Source organism: Argiope bruennichi, chromosome 5 (genome assembly GCF_947563725.1).
Source record: "Argiope bruennichi chromosome 5, qqArgBrue1.1, whole genome shotgun sequence".
In the NCBI taxonomy this organism is placed as follows: domain Eukaryota; kingdom Metazoa; phylum Arthropoda; class Arachnida; order Araneae; family Araneidae; genus Argiope; species Argiope bruennichi.
Genome location: NC_079155.1, coordinates 32,393,053 through 32,412,951, shown reverse-complemented (window position 1 = coordinate 32,412,951; position 19,899 = coordinate 32,393,053). Strand labels below are relative to the sequence as shown.

Here is a 19,899-nt window from a genome sequence, read left to right as displayed (position 1 = left end):
AATGTGGACAGATAATCTGGCTATCTTCTTCATGCTAAAACCAAGCGACATATCTGTTCTATCATTATTTCTAGTTTGGCATGGTTTAATGACCTAACTATCAATCAGAATTGATCAAATTGCGCCAAACTATTTATAATGCAAGTTCACGTGATCCTATGAATATATCAGTATTTAATGAATTTTTAATAAATAGTTCATTCTAAAATTTATAAATTTTAACTATACATAAATTTATCAAGTTTAAACGTAACATGATATCGAAATTAAGTGGAAAATGTAGCAATTCTGGAAAAACAATTTGTAAATTCAAAATGTCTGGATGGAAACACTTGTTTAACTTTTTCTAAATAAATAGAAAAGGCTGTAGCTTATTCGTAGGACGTCTAATCCATAGTCATTCGTATTATAGGTATATAAAATTACATATAGCTTTTATATGTAATTTTCTAGATAAATTACATATAAAAATTTTGGTATTCCACGTAAGAAGGTAATCATCTAATTTGAAAGCAAAATACAGTTGAAATGAAATGCTCGAATTTTACAGATATTTTAATAACCAAATTTCAAATTCTTCGTTTAAAAAAAAAAAAAAAAAAAAAAAAACCTTATGAAGCAAATGATTTTGAAATCACTGATAGTAACATATAGTCAATTTTGTAATCATTTTCCATGAAACAGAAAAAGATGGCAGCAAAGATAATATGCCTAAATGCCAAGAAGTAAATATCAATTATTCCATTGTAATTATTCTTTCTGTAAAATGCATCTCGGCAAATAAAACTACTTACTACAATCTCTATAAATAAAAGTGAAAATTCACAAATAGTTTGTACGTTGTAAAAATTTAAACTATCGAACTGATTTCCTTAATATTTTGCCCAAGTTCTATGAAGTATAATAAAGATTTTAGTAAAAGTTACATAATTAAAAAAATAATTTTCTATTAATAAAAAATAGGAATATTTTCATGCCTCGAGTAACACCAGGTGTATTGCTTAGTTACTAATAAAAATGATAGTTATTGCAAAGATAGGTTATATCCTAGGTTAACTATCAAAACTATTTTTATGGACTTCAATGAAATCTATATATCTAAACATTATGTATCTTTTTTTTTTTTTTTTTTTTTTTTTTGCATTTCAACTTGCTAAGTAAGAGACAGTTTAAACAAATTCAAGAATAAACTGTGAAAAAATTTTACTAAATATCTACATAAATGTCTTGACAATACCGCTTTTTTTTTCTCCCCCCCCCCCTTTCTCCTTCCCCTCTATTTCAACTCAGACCAAAATATTTTCAATGCAATTAGCTAACGTAGTTTTCTTTTTAATATTAATGCTTTAAAAATATAAAAGACGAATAATAAATAAGGGAAAAATACAAATTCTTGAAATAAAAACATCTTTAAAAGCTTTCTACGTATACATCTTTTTTGCATAATTTTATTTACATGAAAATACTATATTTTCTCGACTGGAGTTTTAAAAGCTGGTAAAACCATTTCGATTTGAATACAGATCAGTAAGACTCAATCTAAATACAAAGTCGAACAAGTCGAGTACATTTTCTTGCTATGTATTAAACTGGGAAGTTCATTCAGTGGAAATTGCAGAGTTCTTTGCTAAAAAAATATCACTAAAAACTAATAATACAATATACATAGTTCCCAAAGTTAACTATTTTAGAGTTCCACCATTTGCATAAAGTTCGTTTGGGCATATTGCCAACAATTCACTATGTCCAGACATCGAAAAGACTAAGAAATACGAAAGGGGTGTTTAAGTAATAAAACGTACTACACCAAAACATTTTTCATTCGAAAAAGAAAGTAAAGGTTCGTAGAGTTAAAGAAGGACACAGTGTAACAATAGGGAATATTTTAGAACTCCCATTTATTTTTTAAAAATTATTGCCACTGGTTAATTAAATCAAAACCATTCATCAGTGGCTGAATGAAGGACATTCAGACATGAATGCCCTTTCAGCGCGATGCCCAACTTAATTGATCTAACGGAAGAAAACAATAAAATTTATAAAAAATGATTATCACAAAAGAGATTATTTAAAGACTGAGTTTCCTGTGCATTATTCAACAAATCATTGCCTGCATCACTAATTTTGGAGCTTTCAACGAGCACTAAAGGATTGCATTAACATGGGACAAATAATGAGAGTATGCTATCTATGGCAATGATAAATTTGGATACTTTTTACATCCACGTCATGAGCATGACTAAGGAACAACTAATCAGTCATTTTTATGCAAGCATTTGCTCTACTGCGGTATCTTCATAATAAAAAAAAAATATTAAAAATGTATACATTTAAATAAGGTTCAATAATATGTCATTTATACTTTATTTATATAAAAGGATTTTGTGTGTGCGTGTGTGCGCGCGCAGAGAAATCTGTTGAAATTCGCCATGAAAATTGGCAATTGAAACCATCTTGAATTTAACGTACATTTTTCTAAATTAATTATCCTATGTTGTTTTGGATGAGTTTTAATACTTATTTGTCTAAGTATCGTTTATAAAGATAAAATTTAAATTAAATTAAAAAAAAACCCTCAGACAAGTCGGATTGATCTTTCCAAAACTTCCTCGCATATCGTCCAACAACGGTCTTATTTCTCTTTCCTCCACATAAAATTATGGACCTTGAATAAGGTTACGAATGCCTTACATGTATAATATTGGCAAATAAAAATTCGAAGTTATAAATCTTTGGTGCTAATCTAGCATGCCTTACATGCATAATATTGGCGAATAAAAATTCGAAGTTATAAATATTTGGCGCTAATCTAGCATGCCTTACATGTATAATATTGGCGAATAAAAATTCGAAGTTATAAATATTTGGCGCTAATCTAGCATGCCTTACATGTATAATATTGGCGAATAAAAATTCGAAGTTATAAATCTTTGGCGCTAATCTAGCATGCCTTACATGTATAATATTGGCGAATAAAAATTCGAAGTTATAAATCTTTGGCGCTAATCTAGCATGCCTTACATGTATAATATTGGCGAATAAAAATTCGAAGTTATAAATATTTGGCGCTAATCTAGCATGCCTTACATGTATAATATTGGCGAATAAAAATTCGAAGTTATAAATATTTGGCGCTAATCTAGCATGCCTTACATGTATAATATTGGCGAATAAAAATTCGAAGTTATAAATCTTTGGCGTTAATCTAGCATTTTTATTAAATCTATAGTGCGAATATATATTTTTGGACCAAAATTTGGCAGGAAATATAGTTGTAATCACAAAATCGCATACCAAATATCATTGGTTTAAATTATTGTGCTTACATATATTCGAAAGTTCAGACCAACAGACGGTCAACACTTTGGCAGATTTGGTTCAAAATTTAACAAGAATACGCATTTTAGATGTTAGACCTATATATTAAAATTGTCAAACTAGCTCTTTCAGCTTTATAATTATCGAGATTATTTGCACTTGAACAGCCAGTCAAACTTTCTCTGAATGACTTTATTCAAAATTTGAGAGAAATCAACTTTATTAGTCTTAATTCAATATACCAAATGTCATACATTTACAGCTCAAAGCGTTTTTGAGATAAGACAGATAGACGAACAGATACAATAATAAAAATGTGTTTTTTCATGTCAAAATCTCTAAATCGAATTTTTTGACGTTTACAAAACTTTTTCTATATTTCGTGTTGAAAAAAAGGTGCGCCATCTGTTGGAATAAACAATTCTCAATTTAAAGAAAATTGTTTTGAAAGTCTAATAACATTTACTATATTAAAAAATTAAAATAAAACCAGTTTTTCCAAACCAATTTTAGGAGTTAAAATTAACATGCCTATATCCAATATTCTAATTAATTTTTTTTTAAAATTTGTAATCATTATTCCAACATCTATCTTTAATTTAAAACAAAAGCGTTCAAAATATCTATTTTTTCATTAATACTATGTAATTAATAGTTTTCCCTGGTGAATTTAAAGATTTTCTTCGCGGCGAGAAGTTTCACATCTTCACCGCTTTGGCAAAGAGCCAAAGTGGTACTTGAGAGGGGAGGGGGGGGGGGTTATGATTTTAAAAAAAAAATATTATTCAAATTCTAATAATATCGTTTGCATCAGATTTTATAATTTCTGTCTTTTTTAAAGCGCGTTTTCATTTACAATTATTTGGTTCAATTTTTATCGTCTGAAATTCATTAATCGATATCATTGCCATGGAAATAAATAAAAGTACAAAATTAATTATTTTTTACTTCGTTTTCAAACTTAATATTATATTATTGTGATTTGGATTTCACTGACATTCATAATGTCAAAGGCAACACTATGCAGCTTTTATGTAAAACTAAATAGGGAAATTTAATGTGAACGAATCCTTGCTACGGCTGAAGCTTATATTGATGGAACTTTGCCATGACGATGGAGTTCAATATGGGAACATGAAAACCCCTCCTTTATTAAATAAAATAATTATTCTAAATTAGTTAGTTTTTTTCTATTATTTAGTTAATAGTTTTAGGAAAAGTTTAGTGTACGTTTCGACACCATACAATTTATAACGTTTCAAATTAAAAAAAACAGTAATAGAATTATGCAATGATTGAAAACAGAGAATTCGAAAGAAAGGGTACTTTTTCTCAAGCCCATGTCAAAAATATTTAAATATTTTTTTTGTTAACGAAACAATTTTAGCATGCAATACAGCATTTTTTTCCCCCAAGCCTTAACATAGTATAAACATTTTTAAATCTATGATAAAAAATTTTATTTTCATTCGAAGTACGTAATATTGATTTATTTGACAACGGAGCGTCTTGAAGAAATTCTTGCTTATATAGCTCATATTTTAAGTGAAAAGAGAATCGATATATTTGTGTGGCAACAGTAATTTCAATTTTATGTGAAAATCCGCGATAAGATGCTAATTAACATTACAGATGTAGTAATCATGTATAAATATTAATAATTTTATCATATTTCTGACATATGAACAATGTGCAAAGAAAAATATTAGTTTTATCATAACATGACTTTTTTTTTAAATGTTATCATTATGGATTAATAAAGCTACATAAGGAAAGGAATTATAAAATTATTTCATTGGTATGAAAGCTTTTTTACGCCTCACCATATTTCAGAGCTTCTAAAGTTATGGATCAAAGTATCTTTATGGACAGCAGAGTGAACTAAAATCGATATACATTATAATTTTATTAATGCAATAAAAATTTCCGATCTTTGCACATCTGAAATAAAAACTGAATTTCGAATAGGGCAAAGCCTCTTAAATTCTACATCATCCGAGTTCAGGAAAACAATATCCTGATGATGTTTTTCAGAAATATCCTTTTTTACGAATTCTTCAATTCTTATAAACAATAACTGTTTATTTAAATAATTATACAGTAAATTATTTTAATTTTATGAATATTCAGATAATTATGTTCCATTTTTATCATGTTAGAACATGATATTTTGGGAAAAGGTTTTGTGACGTTAAAAAAAAATTTCAAGTACAAAAACCATGCAGCATTCAAGACTGGCTCTCAATCGGGACCACAGAAAACAATGTATTAGAAATATGCCAAATTCAAAACCAATACACATTCAATTTTGAATTACAACCATCTATTTTGAACTATAATCACATTATTGAAAATACTTCTCAATCTGCCCATTTCAAAATATTTCAGATGATTCAATTCATCAATGAATGCATTTTATGCGATCAATTAAAGTTTATAAATCCAACTCATGATAATCAAAAATTTATTTAGCAAAATAAAAATTGTTCCCGCATGATAACTTGTATATGTAGAGGTTAAAAAAAATGCATATACAGAAAAGGTATATATGTAAAGGTGCATACATGTATAATGTATTATAAAAATGAAATCATAACATGACGATGTAGTTGTCATAGTAACCTGGATCATCCCGCTTTTCGAAGCCTCTGAACCAAAGAAAGAACGCGTTCGGGCCTTCGACGGCAAGGCTAACATTCGGCATTTCTAATGGATGCAGTGGCGGGAAGAAATTAACAGATGCTAGAGCGAGATATTTCGGCCGGCGATTCCATATATAGGAGGCAGAAAGGACATGCAGTTTCGGGTTACGGATAAATATAGAAACCGTAACGAAGGGGGGGCACCTTAGCCAAAAACAAAATGGAAACACAAGGAAGAAGTAAAAAAAACAAGAAAAGGTGGGAAGGGCAAAAAAAAAACCTTACAGGTTGTAGAAAGAGAGGCAGCAGAAAAAAAAATCCAACTGTTTGGCGAAATCGTATTTTTGGAAGTCGATAGCACGCGCTAAAGGTTAGCGCTTGCGTCATGGAGATATTTGCCTAGCCATATGCACCAGATAGAGGAAGAGAGTCCTGCTTAAGAGAAAAGAAAAAGAGTGCAATATATTTGAAAAAAGGAAATAAGTGATCATATCATTATGAGAAATGTGAAAGTATTAGAGATATCAACCATAGGGCAGAGTTGATGATTGTCTAGTGAAAGTAATGATCTGTTATGGGAATAGGAAATCCATTGAGATGATATTAAAGCCAAGGCAGTTCCTGAACAAATTGATTTAAGTAATGAACGGTCATTATTCAGTTTTTGATTCGAATCCTGTTCTCTCTATAGAATAATGGCTTGACCCATGGGAAAAGAGAAGGCAGCTCTTTTTTATTGCATAAACTCTATATTGCAAAATATTAAATAATTTATCAGTACAAAAAATAAGTCGTAACTGATTATTAAAATTAAAGCACGGAGAGAAATGCCCCATTAATACAAAAATAAAACTCTTTTTAATTTATAAGGAAAAAAGTATTCCAAAACATTTTAATTTAATTATAAAAAAATGTTGTTAAAAATTTTAAAACATTTTATTATGTTAAAGATATTATTATATAAAAAATGTAACAATCCATGCAAAAGAAAGTGTTGTGAAAAATGGAAAAAATTTAAATTCTAAGTTAAAAAAAAACACTTGATAACTATGATACTAATAAAAATAAAAATCTTTATGAAGCATACATATATACATACGTAACTAACTACATATCCTTCTAAACAACTGGCCCGATTTCAACGAAATTTTGCAGACTTAAAGACAAGAAAAAAAAAAAAAAAACCATCTGTCAATTTCTCAAGATGCAAAAGCTAATTACATATTCAATAAGTTAGAAATTATATTGTGACGTTTTTAGCAGTAATTTCGTAGCAAATTATTAATACCAGTTTAAAATTCAAGATTTACTTTTTCAATGATACCAAATCCCTTTCTACTTTTCTTCATCTTTTTAAAATTTAACGCAGACGATTTTGAAATAGAGAAAGATTTTGATCAATTCTATCATATTTTGTGAAATTTGTTTCATATCTTTGAAATTTCTTTTATTGGGTTTTAGTAGTTATTTCATAATGCTTAAAAGAGCTGAAAGAATTATATCTACACTTCAGTTTCAAGCTATTATAAGTGACCAGAGCCGAAAGGCATTTAATCACATGATGTGGTATGTAGTAAAAAAGATTCTGTACTAAAATAATTTGCTAAAAATTAATTTTAACTTGCAAAATATTATACATGAAAGAATTAAAATTTATCAACTAATATTAAATAAAACGCTTGGTTTCATTAAAAAATATCTTTATATTAATTGCAATTTCAGCGTTTCCACTTTAAATTAAAACTGCAGTTTTACCGGAAATGACAACAAATTAGCAAAATATATATAGTAAATTGAACGAAACGATCTAAACAACAGTATAAGTTTGGTATGACTATCAAAATTTGAAGATTAAAAATGCTTTGTTTGAGAAGCTATTAAGAGACAAGTTACTTAAAATATTTAATTGAAAATTGTAGCTAGCGTTAATATTGGTGAACAGGCTGGTCGCCAAAGGCGGCTAGTATTAAATAAAACCCATTAAACCTTTATTATAGAATATTAAATGTTGAAATTATTTTTCTTTTTCTATTATTAAGAAAATATGATTCACTATTATTAAGTAACAAAGTAAGAAAAAATTGATGGACTGAACTTCTAAGTTATGAATGCATACAAGAAGACAACTAAGCTTAAATATTTGGTTATGCTGTTGGATGGGAGGGGAGAGAAAATCTAGTATTCTCTCCTCCCTCTAGAACAGAAAGCTTTAAAAAATAAAATTTCATGATGAAATATTTGAGGCTGAAGGTAATATATCAGATAAAAAAAATAAAGTGCAGATTTATTTTAATATCTGATAATATTTTACAACTACAACTTTAATTTCTATTACATTAGTGAATCATGTGAATGGATATTACTTCAAAAATATCCAAATATTTTATATTTCTTCAAAATTCCATGTCTCGTGAATAAGCGTTTGGGGTTAAAATTATTGTACCTGTGTAAAAGAGCCTCTTTCCAGAATAAATTATTTAATACTGTATTAGTCGCAAATAAAAAAAAAAGAGTTTTAAGCTTGTTCATATGACTTAGCTTTAAACATCCCTTTTATAATTTCTACTTTTATTTATAATAAAAAATTACAATACTGAAGCAGAATATAAGGAATCTGCAATTACCGCCTCACATATGTATGAAAATATTTAATATTTCAAAGCAACAAAAGGTGGAAAACAAATAATTTCAAAATATATAAATAAACCTTTAAAAAGTATGAAAAGAAAATAGAATTTCGTATATACGTCTCCTATCACAGATATTAACCACTTAAGTATTTAACTTTTTTTTCCCCCCTACTTCTAATACCTTTCCTCTTTTGAGAATATGTTGTTTTCATTCAGCTACAAATTCGTAAACATTTATAGATTCTATGCAATTTTTAGATCTAATTGCATCTCGAAATGATTTAAATTGTTTGTTTGTGTGTATATATATATATATAAAATAATTGGTAAACTAAAAAAAATCAGTCACCAAGTCTCAACACTGCACAGATTCTGTCGATATTTGTTTCAGACGAAACCTCTATGCATTCACGACTTTAAATGACCGAATATCAATGTCACATGCCCCTCTCCATCCTTATTTCCAAAAGAATTTTTTAAATTAATTGTTCATTTTCCATGTGGGGAAACCTAGATGAATTTCACAGCCACAATTACTACCAAAAGAATATCGTTACTTTTTATTTCAGATTAAAACTCATGATTCCCATATACGTCATCAATGGTCTCCTGCATTCTCCCCCATCTAATTTAGAGAAGCATCGCCAAATAAAGCAATGGCCGAGGACATAACCTCAATAACTAGAGAGCTTTAGTCAATTCTACTCGCCGCTTTGCTGTACAATTAACCAATTACAATGCTCTATGTTTATTTAATAAAAAATTTAACATAAAATTTTCTTTTGCTGTTTGTGATAAGAGCTTGTTCATCAAAGTTGGTACTTAATCACAGCTGGTACTATTAATACTATCAATATGGTGACTGAAAAGCAGATAGCAGCAGAATGGATATTTATAAATCATAACTTTAAATTCGATAGGAAAATTAATTCAATGTCTAACTATCAATGCCAGATTAATTTAAAGGAGCTTCTAAAAGCTAACTTTTTCTCCCAAGGTCAGAAGCTAACCAAGGTCCCAAGCACTAATTTGCCACCGATGTCATTTTGATTTTAGTATTGTATATATTTTGATTGAATGCAGTTCATTTAATGCTCATCGTCATTCTTTTAATTCATTGTCTCTACTCTGAGGGACTTGGTGCGTGAGAAACACCACCTGAATATTTTTAACTTTCTAAAATCTATTTGTTTTTATAATCGAATTGAGCACATTTTGCATTTGTTTTCAACATTCCATTGATTCTGAAGGTTTTATTCTTTTTCATTGTGATATTTTATGCGTCCTCTTTTTATCCCTGTAAATTTGTTTTTATATTTTAGTAGAATATGTATCTTCCGATCATAAATTTTACCATTTGTTTGGTGCAGCATAGTCAAATATGGCTCTAACGCCAATAAACTACAACTCAAACCAAGGCCAGAAATATATGTAGAGGAAATCAGTATTTCGCCCCCCCCCTTCAATTACAAAAGTACCCCTTTACAACATTCAGTCGACCCAATACTAGGTAAAAAGAGATTTCAGATATCCATATTTTTATTCGTGATAGAATTTTAATTTTTTTATGGAAAGAGATACAAAAACTTAACCCTTTTTATCTCGAGCAACGTATGAATCAAAATATATTCTATACAGTTTGAAGGCTGATTATCGCAGCTTTGTGTTTAAAAATAATTCAAAAACAGACCTTGGTTTTATAAGAATTAAAAAAAAAAAAAAAGTCGTCCAAGGTTATAGGATTAAAACCAGCAAAATCAAAGAGAAGCTTCAGGGAAAAAGAAAATGCTTTCAAATATTCACGTACTTAATCTGGAATGTGCCAGTAGACAGCTTCTTTTTCACTTTTTAATATTCATAAAGCACGCAAATAATCTGAGTGCGAACAATAAAATGAATGACTAAAACATTAAACATTCATTATTATAATTAGTTCGCATTTATTTAAAGCGCCGAGGACTTATGCACTTAAATACCCCTCCTTCAAATAGGCGGTTTATAAACAATAATAAAATACACTGAAAAATGTAAAAAAAGAGAAAAGTGAGTGAACATGAAAAATTTCAGGAAATTCATGTTTCCGAATGAATAATTTATTCTTAACGCTCAGCAGTGGTTCAATGTTCTGAGCTTCGAATTCCCAAAACTTCGTCTACGACACATCAAAACAAATCCAACCGCAGCAAGAAAAACGCAAGCACCCAGCAATAACTTCACAGATAAGGTCATTCATTCTATTTTATTGCGAAGGCTCACGGGAAATAGACTTACGTAAACAGTGATAATGATATTAATTAGGGAAAACGCATCTCCCGATAAAAAGGGCCACACCCAAAAAACACAGCTTAGAAAACTGACAAATGGAATCATTTCCAAAATGTCTTAAAAATAGTCAATAGGATAACAAGTCACAATTGAATGCATAGTACTATACTTTAAAGGCAAATGGAATTATTTTCTAATAGTGAACGGATAGTAAATCAAAATTGAATTCTTAAATCTATATTCTGTGGGCAAATGATATCTCTAAACTCTTTAAATGTAGTAGATAATTAGTCAAAATTGAATCCTTGATTCTAAATTTTACTGGTAAAAAACATTTCAAAATGTCTTAAATATAATGGATAATTAGTCAAAAAATTTATTAATACTGTACTATTAATAAAGCACACTATACACTTAACACATTAATTCTTAAATTAATAATTAATGATTTTTACTATATATATATTAAAAATACAAATGAATGATTACTTACATTTTGATCTGAATTGTATTCCACAATTACAAAAATGTATCATATCAAATCACTGAAATTTTATCAACAGTATCTACCTAATATTTTTTTCGAGTATTTATAAAAACATTCAGCACAATTATTTGTTTTCCATAAATAAAATATTTTAATAAACATAATTTTTTTAATTATAAATTAGAAGATAATACAATATAAGATATACAAAGGAAGCCTTATAAATTTTTATAATTATTTTCCGTTTCAAGTTTTATTACTAATTTCATATTCTTTAAATGAAATGAATTCAGGGTATCACCCCGATAAATACAGTTTTAAAAAAACATGTCTTACTGATCTAATGCATTTTAATTTTATTTAAAATGTCAGCTCAGAATATTTTTTTACAAGTGATTAATATTTTAACTTAACCCATCAGCACTCAATTTAATTTAAAGCACAGATTACAATATATATATTTTTAATTATATCAAAACATCAAGATTAACAGAACTAAAAATCAAATTCCGATTTTTCTTTAATAAAATTAACCAAAAAACGATAAAAAGATAATTTACATAACTTTTTTCTACTTAAAACTTTTAAAATATAGAAAAATATTACTAAGAAGATTGTTTCCGATTTTTTTTTTTTTTTTTCATTACTACAAAAATAAAATAATACTCAAAACGGCAACATTTCAGTAATTCGGTTAAATCAAAAGAAAAATGTGTGCGGTTTAGCCACAGAAATGAAATAAATTGTCCTTTGAATAGGACGTTAGGCGTTAACGAGTTAAACAATATTAAATTTCAATCAGCATTCTTTAATATTTATTAATAAAATAAATAAATTTCTTACATCATAATTCATAATTGTAGCTTAAGCAATTATAAAATTTTAACAAATATTATAACTAATAATCAATTATTTATTACAAATAACTAAAATTACAGACTCTTAATAGGGACAGGTTTCCTAATCCTGCACACAAATGTTACAATTTAATAACTAATAGAGATTCATAATAGAAGCGAATTTAGGAAGGATATCATTATGAGGGGAAAGGACAACCTCTTTCATAAAATGAGCGAAAACCCTTTCGATCCACAGAAATGGGGAAGCGGACGATCTATTGGGAACTAAAAGAGGAAGGAAGTCTTCGGAGATGATTTATCGATTTTTTCGGAAGGGTTTGTCTCTGAAAAGAAGAGCGCATTATTTTATCCGCTTGTGAATATCACCCAACAATAATCGAATCAATTATCATTTGTAAGAAATGGCTATTTGTTAAACAGAAATAAAGAGAATAGCAGCAGCATTCCTCGGTCGATTATAAAGGATCTTAGTCATTTAGCTTTTTGAAATATTAAAAATAAAGTATTAAAGAAAAATTTTATTGCTAATTTCGCTTTTATAATTTTTTTAAAGAATAGAATAAGAATTTAAATATTACGATTTGAAATCCTAAAACTTTCTCTAAAAAGAAAAGATTTTGATACACTGAGAATCAAAACAACAATAATATTAAAATTCTAAGCAATTACTTTATTTTGTTTGAATTATTTAAAAAAAGATTTCGATTTTAGAGAACTTTTAATTAAAAAAAAAATTAAGTTCTAGTTTATCTGCAACTGTTTTTTGACAGCTGCGAAAATAACCAAACGATTATTGATTGCTTTGATAAAATCTGTATAGCCAATAAATTGTGCTGGAATTTCCATTTCCAACAGTAGAGTAATATTTTTTTCAATCAAGAATTCTTCATCCATTTGTGAATTTAATTTCAGGCAATATAGTATAAAATTTAATAGTTAATACCAAACTCAAAATGCAACCGAATTCCAGTTAATTACCGAAATATCTTTTTGTTATTATTATTACAACAGTTTGGATAAAATTAACATCCGAGATTTTTAACTTCAAATAAGGGACTTGGGTAATACAAATATCAAATAAGTTTAATTAAACAGATGAGAATCATGCCCAATTTATAGATTCCCAGTTCATATATAAAGAACTTCAATGCTATAATTTATTATAAAAAAAAACTGAGCCAATTCTATCAATTAGTTGCACAAAAAGTTACTTATAATGCAGTAAATCATTTCAAAATAATGAAGCATTACAAATTTTCTAGTATGTTTTGAGAAAAACGATTCTTTTTTGAAATAATTACTATATATTCAGCAACCTACTATACAAGTGACCCCATTTAACACTGTTTAAATATAATAGATAATTAAGTTCACAATTAAAAAGCAAAGAAATTCAGATTCAATTTTACTTTCTTTTACAAACATTTCAATTGACTAATGTTTTTAATAATTCATCCGTGTTTTATTTATCTTTTAAAATACTTATCCATTAAAGCTAGTTTCAAGATAAATCGTTTAAAAGAAAATGGTAAAAATTTATTGACGTTAGTTAGATGTCACTTTGAAGACTAACAGTATTGAAAAGATAAAATCAATCAGAAAATTATGTTGATAAAACATTTTTAAAAATGTTATATATAATAATACTCACATTATGAATGATTAGAAACAAAAATTATATAACAAAAAGTGGAAAATATACGAATTCGATCAAATATTATATTTGAAAAATTAACTGATATAAGTGAGAACAAATACATTCATCCTAATGGTTTTAGATACCGCCATATCCATTTTACCAATATATTAAACAGATAATTGAAAAGTTACAGCAGAACAGATTTAATTCATATTATCATTGTAACTGTATATATATATGAGCAATATGTAATCAAAATGACAATCGCTTCTCAGTTCGCATTAACTCATAATAACCTTAGATTAGAACGAAGTAAAGAAATTATTATTCATTTGTATTCAAATACTTAAAAACAGTAATGCCACATATTAATATTTCTATCGCAAAATACTTACATATGTTACTATTTAAGATGAATAATATATGTTTTCAAGCATGAATCAATGGAATGAAATTTAAAATCTGATTATTCTTTTAAATTCATTAGCGAATGAATTGTATTTTGAAAATGATTTACAACACAAAAGTTTTCAATTAAATGACAATAACGTAGTTTTATCAGATTCTGACGAAAATAACGAGTAATAGCATTCAGAATTTATACATTATCTAGTTCATTTAAACATTGTCTTATTATTGCTCTGATGATAATTTTTTTAAAAAAAAGGACATTCTGTCCGAGGAATTAATTTTCTGTTATCTGTCTACACAATTAAAGCAAAGCTCAAAATGTAATAATTTTATATTAAAAAATTAATAAACATTTAAAAAAAATTTTATGACAATAAAAATGGAAACAACATTCAGAAGATTTTGCATCTTAACATTTATACATAACAACAAAGTTCAATTTAATTTGAATTTTTCAATTGTTCAACCCATTGCGACTTGCGAACGACTTCTTATTTCTTTACTGCATCAACCGAAGGAAGGACATTTTAATAATTGAAAAATTAGACACCCGACTGTAACCAAATTAAATGGCATTTTATTCAGCCGTTTAAAGACTGTCGAATCAAAACAACGAAATAGCTAGCTTACTGCATACATGCATACCAACGAATACTGCATAAAATCAATACAATATAACATCCTCACCAAGACTGACAACGAAAATCTAAAACTAAACATCAGATTTGTTATGACATCTAACCGTCACAGTTGCCATAACGCGTTATATAAGTGTTGGAAATTCTGCATATTCGATTTAGTGTTGTACTTACAGCTTGGAGTGCACATGGAACGAGGTAGCAGCAGTAGCATCCCGCGCGACAACTAACATTTCATAACAGCACCAATCATTCTCCAGGGAAAGATGCTCGAAACTTCCTCTTCAAGTGGCGAATGACAGGGGTGAAAACAATAAAGGCGTGCTTGTAAGGTGAGACGTTTTACCTCACAAGTGTTGGCCCGACCGGCATTTCTTCGGTGGACCTTGGCGCTTGCCTTCGCGCCCTAGCTAACAACGCCCGAGAACACATCGGGATCAGAAGATGCGAATGGGAGAAAAACGGCCAAGCGTCCTCGGTGGTGCGGGTGGCCAACATTTGGCGAGAAATCACGCTGTTAAGTGAGAGAAAAAATGATGGATGATAAGATTGCAAGACGACTATGTTGAAGGAAATAGAATTTTAAAGTTGTTGACGATCTTTTTAATCTATAAAAAAGGAAAGAAATTATTGCGAATGTTTTTTTTTTTTGGGGGGGGGGGGGAGGACAAGAAATGTTTATTTTGAAAAATGTTTACGCTAGCGTAATTTTGGTTTAAATGAATTCCCCACCTCTTTTCCCCCCGCTCGTTTAGTTTTTCGATGCCAAACTTAGGATATTTTTAAAACACAGGACAAACGTAAACAATTTTTTTCTCGCAAGGTAGCTGATAGAGTACTTTTCTCACAGAGTTTCAGTTGACTAAAGGTAGTATTTTTTTTTTTTTTTTGCAATTGTGTAATTTTCGGAATTTTACTCAAAAAGCAGGTAAATTTAATACAAACTTATTTTGTCACATAAAATTAATTTGTAATACAATTGCAAAATCTTTAATAACAACTGAAAGAATTAATTTAAAATGAATTAACATCAAATCTCATTGCAGTAAAGTTATTTTCCAAATACAATAGAATCACTGAGAAAAAATATTCAAAATATCCATAAAAAAAATCGCGATATCTTTCGTAATGATTCAATAATTCCAAATTTCGAAAATAAAAATAAATTATTTTTCAACTGACACTAATATAAATATATGAAAAGGTCGCGTATTCCTATTTTTTCACTCTTCTCTAAAAATAATTATTTTCAAGCTTCTAGCATTTAGGCATCCTTTTTAATTTCTTTTCCAAATTTTTCAATAATTATGAATGTTGTTGAAATAAACGTAAAATAAGATAAATGTTAAATATGTAAATCCAATTAATTAAAAATTAAACTTTACTTTAAATTTGTTTTAAAAAAAAGCACACAAAAATTTGTTGCACAGTTTCATTTCAATCCAAAGTTCCACATCTTAAAGGAAACATTTTTAAATTGATTAAGTTACAATGAATACGGAAATGTATAAAGAGCAAACCTTTCAAACAAATAATAACATGCATTATTTACAATTCAGAAGTATCCGACAGGCTGGAACAAAAGACAAAATATTCAATACGAGGCTAACAAGTATTTAAATATTTCCTTTGCTCCTTTCAGATGTAACCCTTTGCACTGAGATGATGGGTCGCATACATCTTATTTAATGATGTATTCTTACTAGAATTCAAACGTTATAAAAAAAATATGCAGATAAGAAAGTTGTGATTAAATTTCTATTTAACTTTCTTGAACGCAATGATGCATTATAGACAACACTCAGTTCTTAAAAGTAAATATTTGCACAACTCTATCATTATGCGCAAAATGTGATCTCTAAATAAGACAGTTATCGTAAATAGTATATTTTTGAAGCGAGAATGAATACTAACTGATATTGTGCTTGGAGAAGTGCACATTTAACGTCGAGTTCTAAACGAATAAAATGTGGTTTTATTTATGTGATTTATATTGCGTTTCGGTATTTGAAAGTAACAAAAATAGCAGCAAATAATTCGAGCACAAGTTCGCTTTAATTGGAATATTCTGAAATGTATTTTATGTAAAAAGTAAAATCCAATAATGCTTGATTTTAAAATTAAATTCAAATATTTACATCATTTATACAGATTCTTTATGAAACAATTCGTAAGAAAGTTATTATTGTTATAAACCATTTAAGTTAATGGTTATAAATATCGTTAAAGAATAAACATTAGTTACTTATTACAAGAATGCAATAATTAAACTGAAAACAAATTCGAAAAGACCAAATGATATTCTAGTGACTCGTAATGGCGCGAAATGATTTAAAAGTAAGAAGTGAAACTAGTCCCGCCATCTGAAAGTGACGTCACTTTAAAGAAACGCCGAACAGTTTTTGAAACAGCAGAATGTGAACGAAATCAATGTTCAAATTAATATGTGGGTTTAAACTTCCATCAAATGTCGTTTTTGCAGAAGTGTATGGTTTATTTAAGTGATTTTTGGAGAAATAGATACACTTAAGATTCAAAATTCTATGTATCAATTTTTTTTCTGACTCTTTACGTTTTGCAGTTATGATGTTCACTTGTACTTGGACAAATAAACAGATTTTCTATCAATGGATTTCGTTCAGAATTTAATAGAAATCTACAAATACGTGTAAAGACAGAAAATTTCATTCAATTCAAAGTATTTTTTTGAGTTTTTGTGTTCATACACAAGCAGACAATTCCAAAAAATATGTTTTTTTTTTTAATTCGGGGATATCTGGAGTGTGGAGATAGTCAATATCGAGGTCGAAATTTTTTGAAGATTACAATATATTTTGTCTTCCTACATGAAGAAGTGAAAATACTTCCTCAAGAACGGCCATTTATTAATATTTTAGCAGATTCATTGTTTTTTTTTGGGGTTTTTTTTTTGAAACATTAGAATTAACCTGGAAGTTTGGAATTAGCATTTATAAAAATATTATAGCTGTTTCCAATGATTAATTTATTAACATAATTTTTCCCGACACTTTTAAAGTGCCACTTTTTTCTTGTAATTCGTTCGTATCGCTAATGAAGAATTGAAGAATGAAATTATGTTTCATTTTCTCCCTTTTTGAATTATAAAAGACCCATCTGCAGATCTTGAACTTGCAAATCCTTGCACGATGACTTTTACATGCCTTCGCATTGACGAGCTTGAGCTTTGTACAGATGACCCCCCCCCCCTCCAAATGTTCGCATCGTAAAAATTTACTCCAAAGTCAATTTTAAGAAATTTTTCTGAAAACTTCAATAAAAGAAAAAAGTGTAGCAGTTTTTGGAGCCGGATAGATTAACACATTTCCTGTGATACAGATGCGAATCAAGATTATGTTGAGCAGTTCAGCAAGTTATATGTTTAGTAGCTAGCAAAAAGTTTTTAAAAAATTAATAAAAAGCGAATTTAATTTTTTTTTTCTTTTTAAGCTATTCTTAAAATAAAATTAGTATCATGAAATATTCTTACAGACTAATCAATTAAAAAAAAAAAACCAATCAATACACTGAATCAAGCAACTTTATAAAATGATCAAGATCCTGAGAGTCTACCATTTACTATTTTCTTCAGAATCAATAAAAAACTAGGGTGTATAATTTGTAGAATTTTCAAGCATTTTATTAGCAGAAAAGCAAAGACAAAATAATCAACGTGCTGAGAGTGTACTATTTTACAAAAACTGATTTTCTATATGCTGCGCATATTTTCGGAAATGACTATATAGAAAATCAAGTTAGAAATCGTATACTTCTAGCATGATTTTTTGAACCAGCTTGTAATTATTTCGCTACGGGTTTTGCAAAGAATACAGAAATTGAACAAGATGATATAATATTTCATTCACACGACTGAAAAATTCATAGCGATTAACTTATCGTATAAATTAATACGATTCTACCATAAGTGAAGATGATTCGGGATAAGATATATGAATCATATGTGATTCATATGAAATTTTCTGGTTATTTTTTTTTTTTTATCCTTAGCTCACCGTACAGTTTATATTGGCTATATAAATGCAGAGTAACTGGTAAACGTAGTCTATAGAACAAAACATGCTGCCTTACGTTTATGATATTTTATTATTATTATTAACAGTATACAGCTATCTACAGAGCTATTTAATGACAAATTATTGAATTCGGGCTCGTATTCATCATTTCCAACGGATGATACATCATTAATATCTGGTTACGCTGCTTTTCCATCGCGTAAATATACATATTTCTATAAAAACATTTATACATATAATTTTATATCTAGCACAAATATTTGCGGCAGAAAAATGTATATGACTATATGAGAAATTTTTACTTTGCTCTTTACTTAGCTGTTATTGGAATGTAACTGCGATTAAACAAAATGAAAACATACGCAGTTTGAATCACATATACTTCTTCCAATTGGCGTAACTGTTTTGATTTAGGAGGTCCCATGAGACATTTGTTTCACGTTCAAAAACAATTTTGATCAATTTGTCAGAAAATAATTTTGTGAAAATTTCTATGATTTTTTCATATATGATAAGTTAGTTATCTCCAGAGCCCAGCAAGCCCAAATAATTTTTTGTGCCATGCCGATTAATGTGTAAATATTGGAAAATCCATTCAACTCAGAGAATGTACATTACAGCGGAATAAAAAAAATGTTCATCATTAAGTTAACGAAGATCTTACCGTTATATTAGAAAATTACAGTTCTAATTATTGACGATGTTTCCGATTTAAATATTATGTTTAAGTACAAATAATGAAATATTTGTTCAAAACTTAGGTTTTATTTCAAATTCCTGTAATCAGCAACACTGATTCATCCTATAAATGATTTTAACATTTTTCATAGTGCATAAAGCAGAAGAATGCATGTGTCAACATGAAATTAATTCACGTAATTTACGTTTTAAATCCTACAATGGCCTCGCTTTTCTAGGACCCCTTTCTAGGGCCGTGGGAAGTATGCCTCCCACCAA

General features: G+C 28.4%; 1 protein-coding gene across 2 annotated transcripts in view; it reads right to left on the bottom strand.

Annotated features, from left to right (window-relative positions):
- The window catches only part of LOC129968933 (beta-1,3-galactosyltransferase 5-like), a 128,411-nt gene that overhangs the window by 24,121 nt on the left and 84,391 nt on the right, over window positions 1–19,899 (bottom strand). Inside the window, exon 1 of one of the 2 annotated variants that reach the window (XM_056083292.1) lies at window positions 15,065–15,305. The exons of the other annotated variant lie outside the window; for it this stretch is intronic. The gene's annotated coding sequence lies outside the window, so the exon portion shown is untranslated. Of the gene's footprint in view, window positions 1–15,064; window positions 15,306–19,899 lie in introns of those variants that run through there. 2 annotated transcript variants of the gene reach the window in all.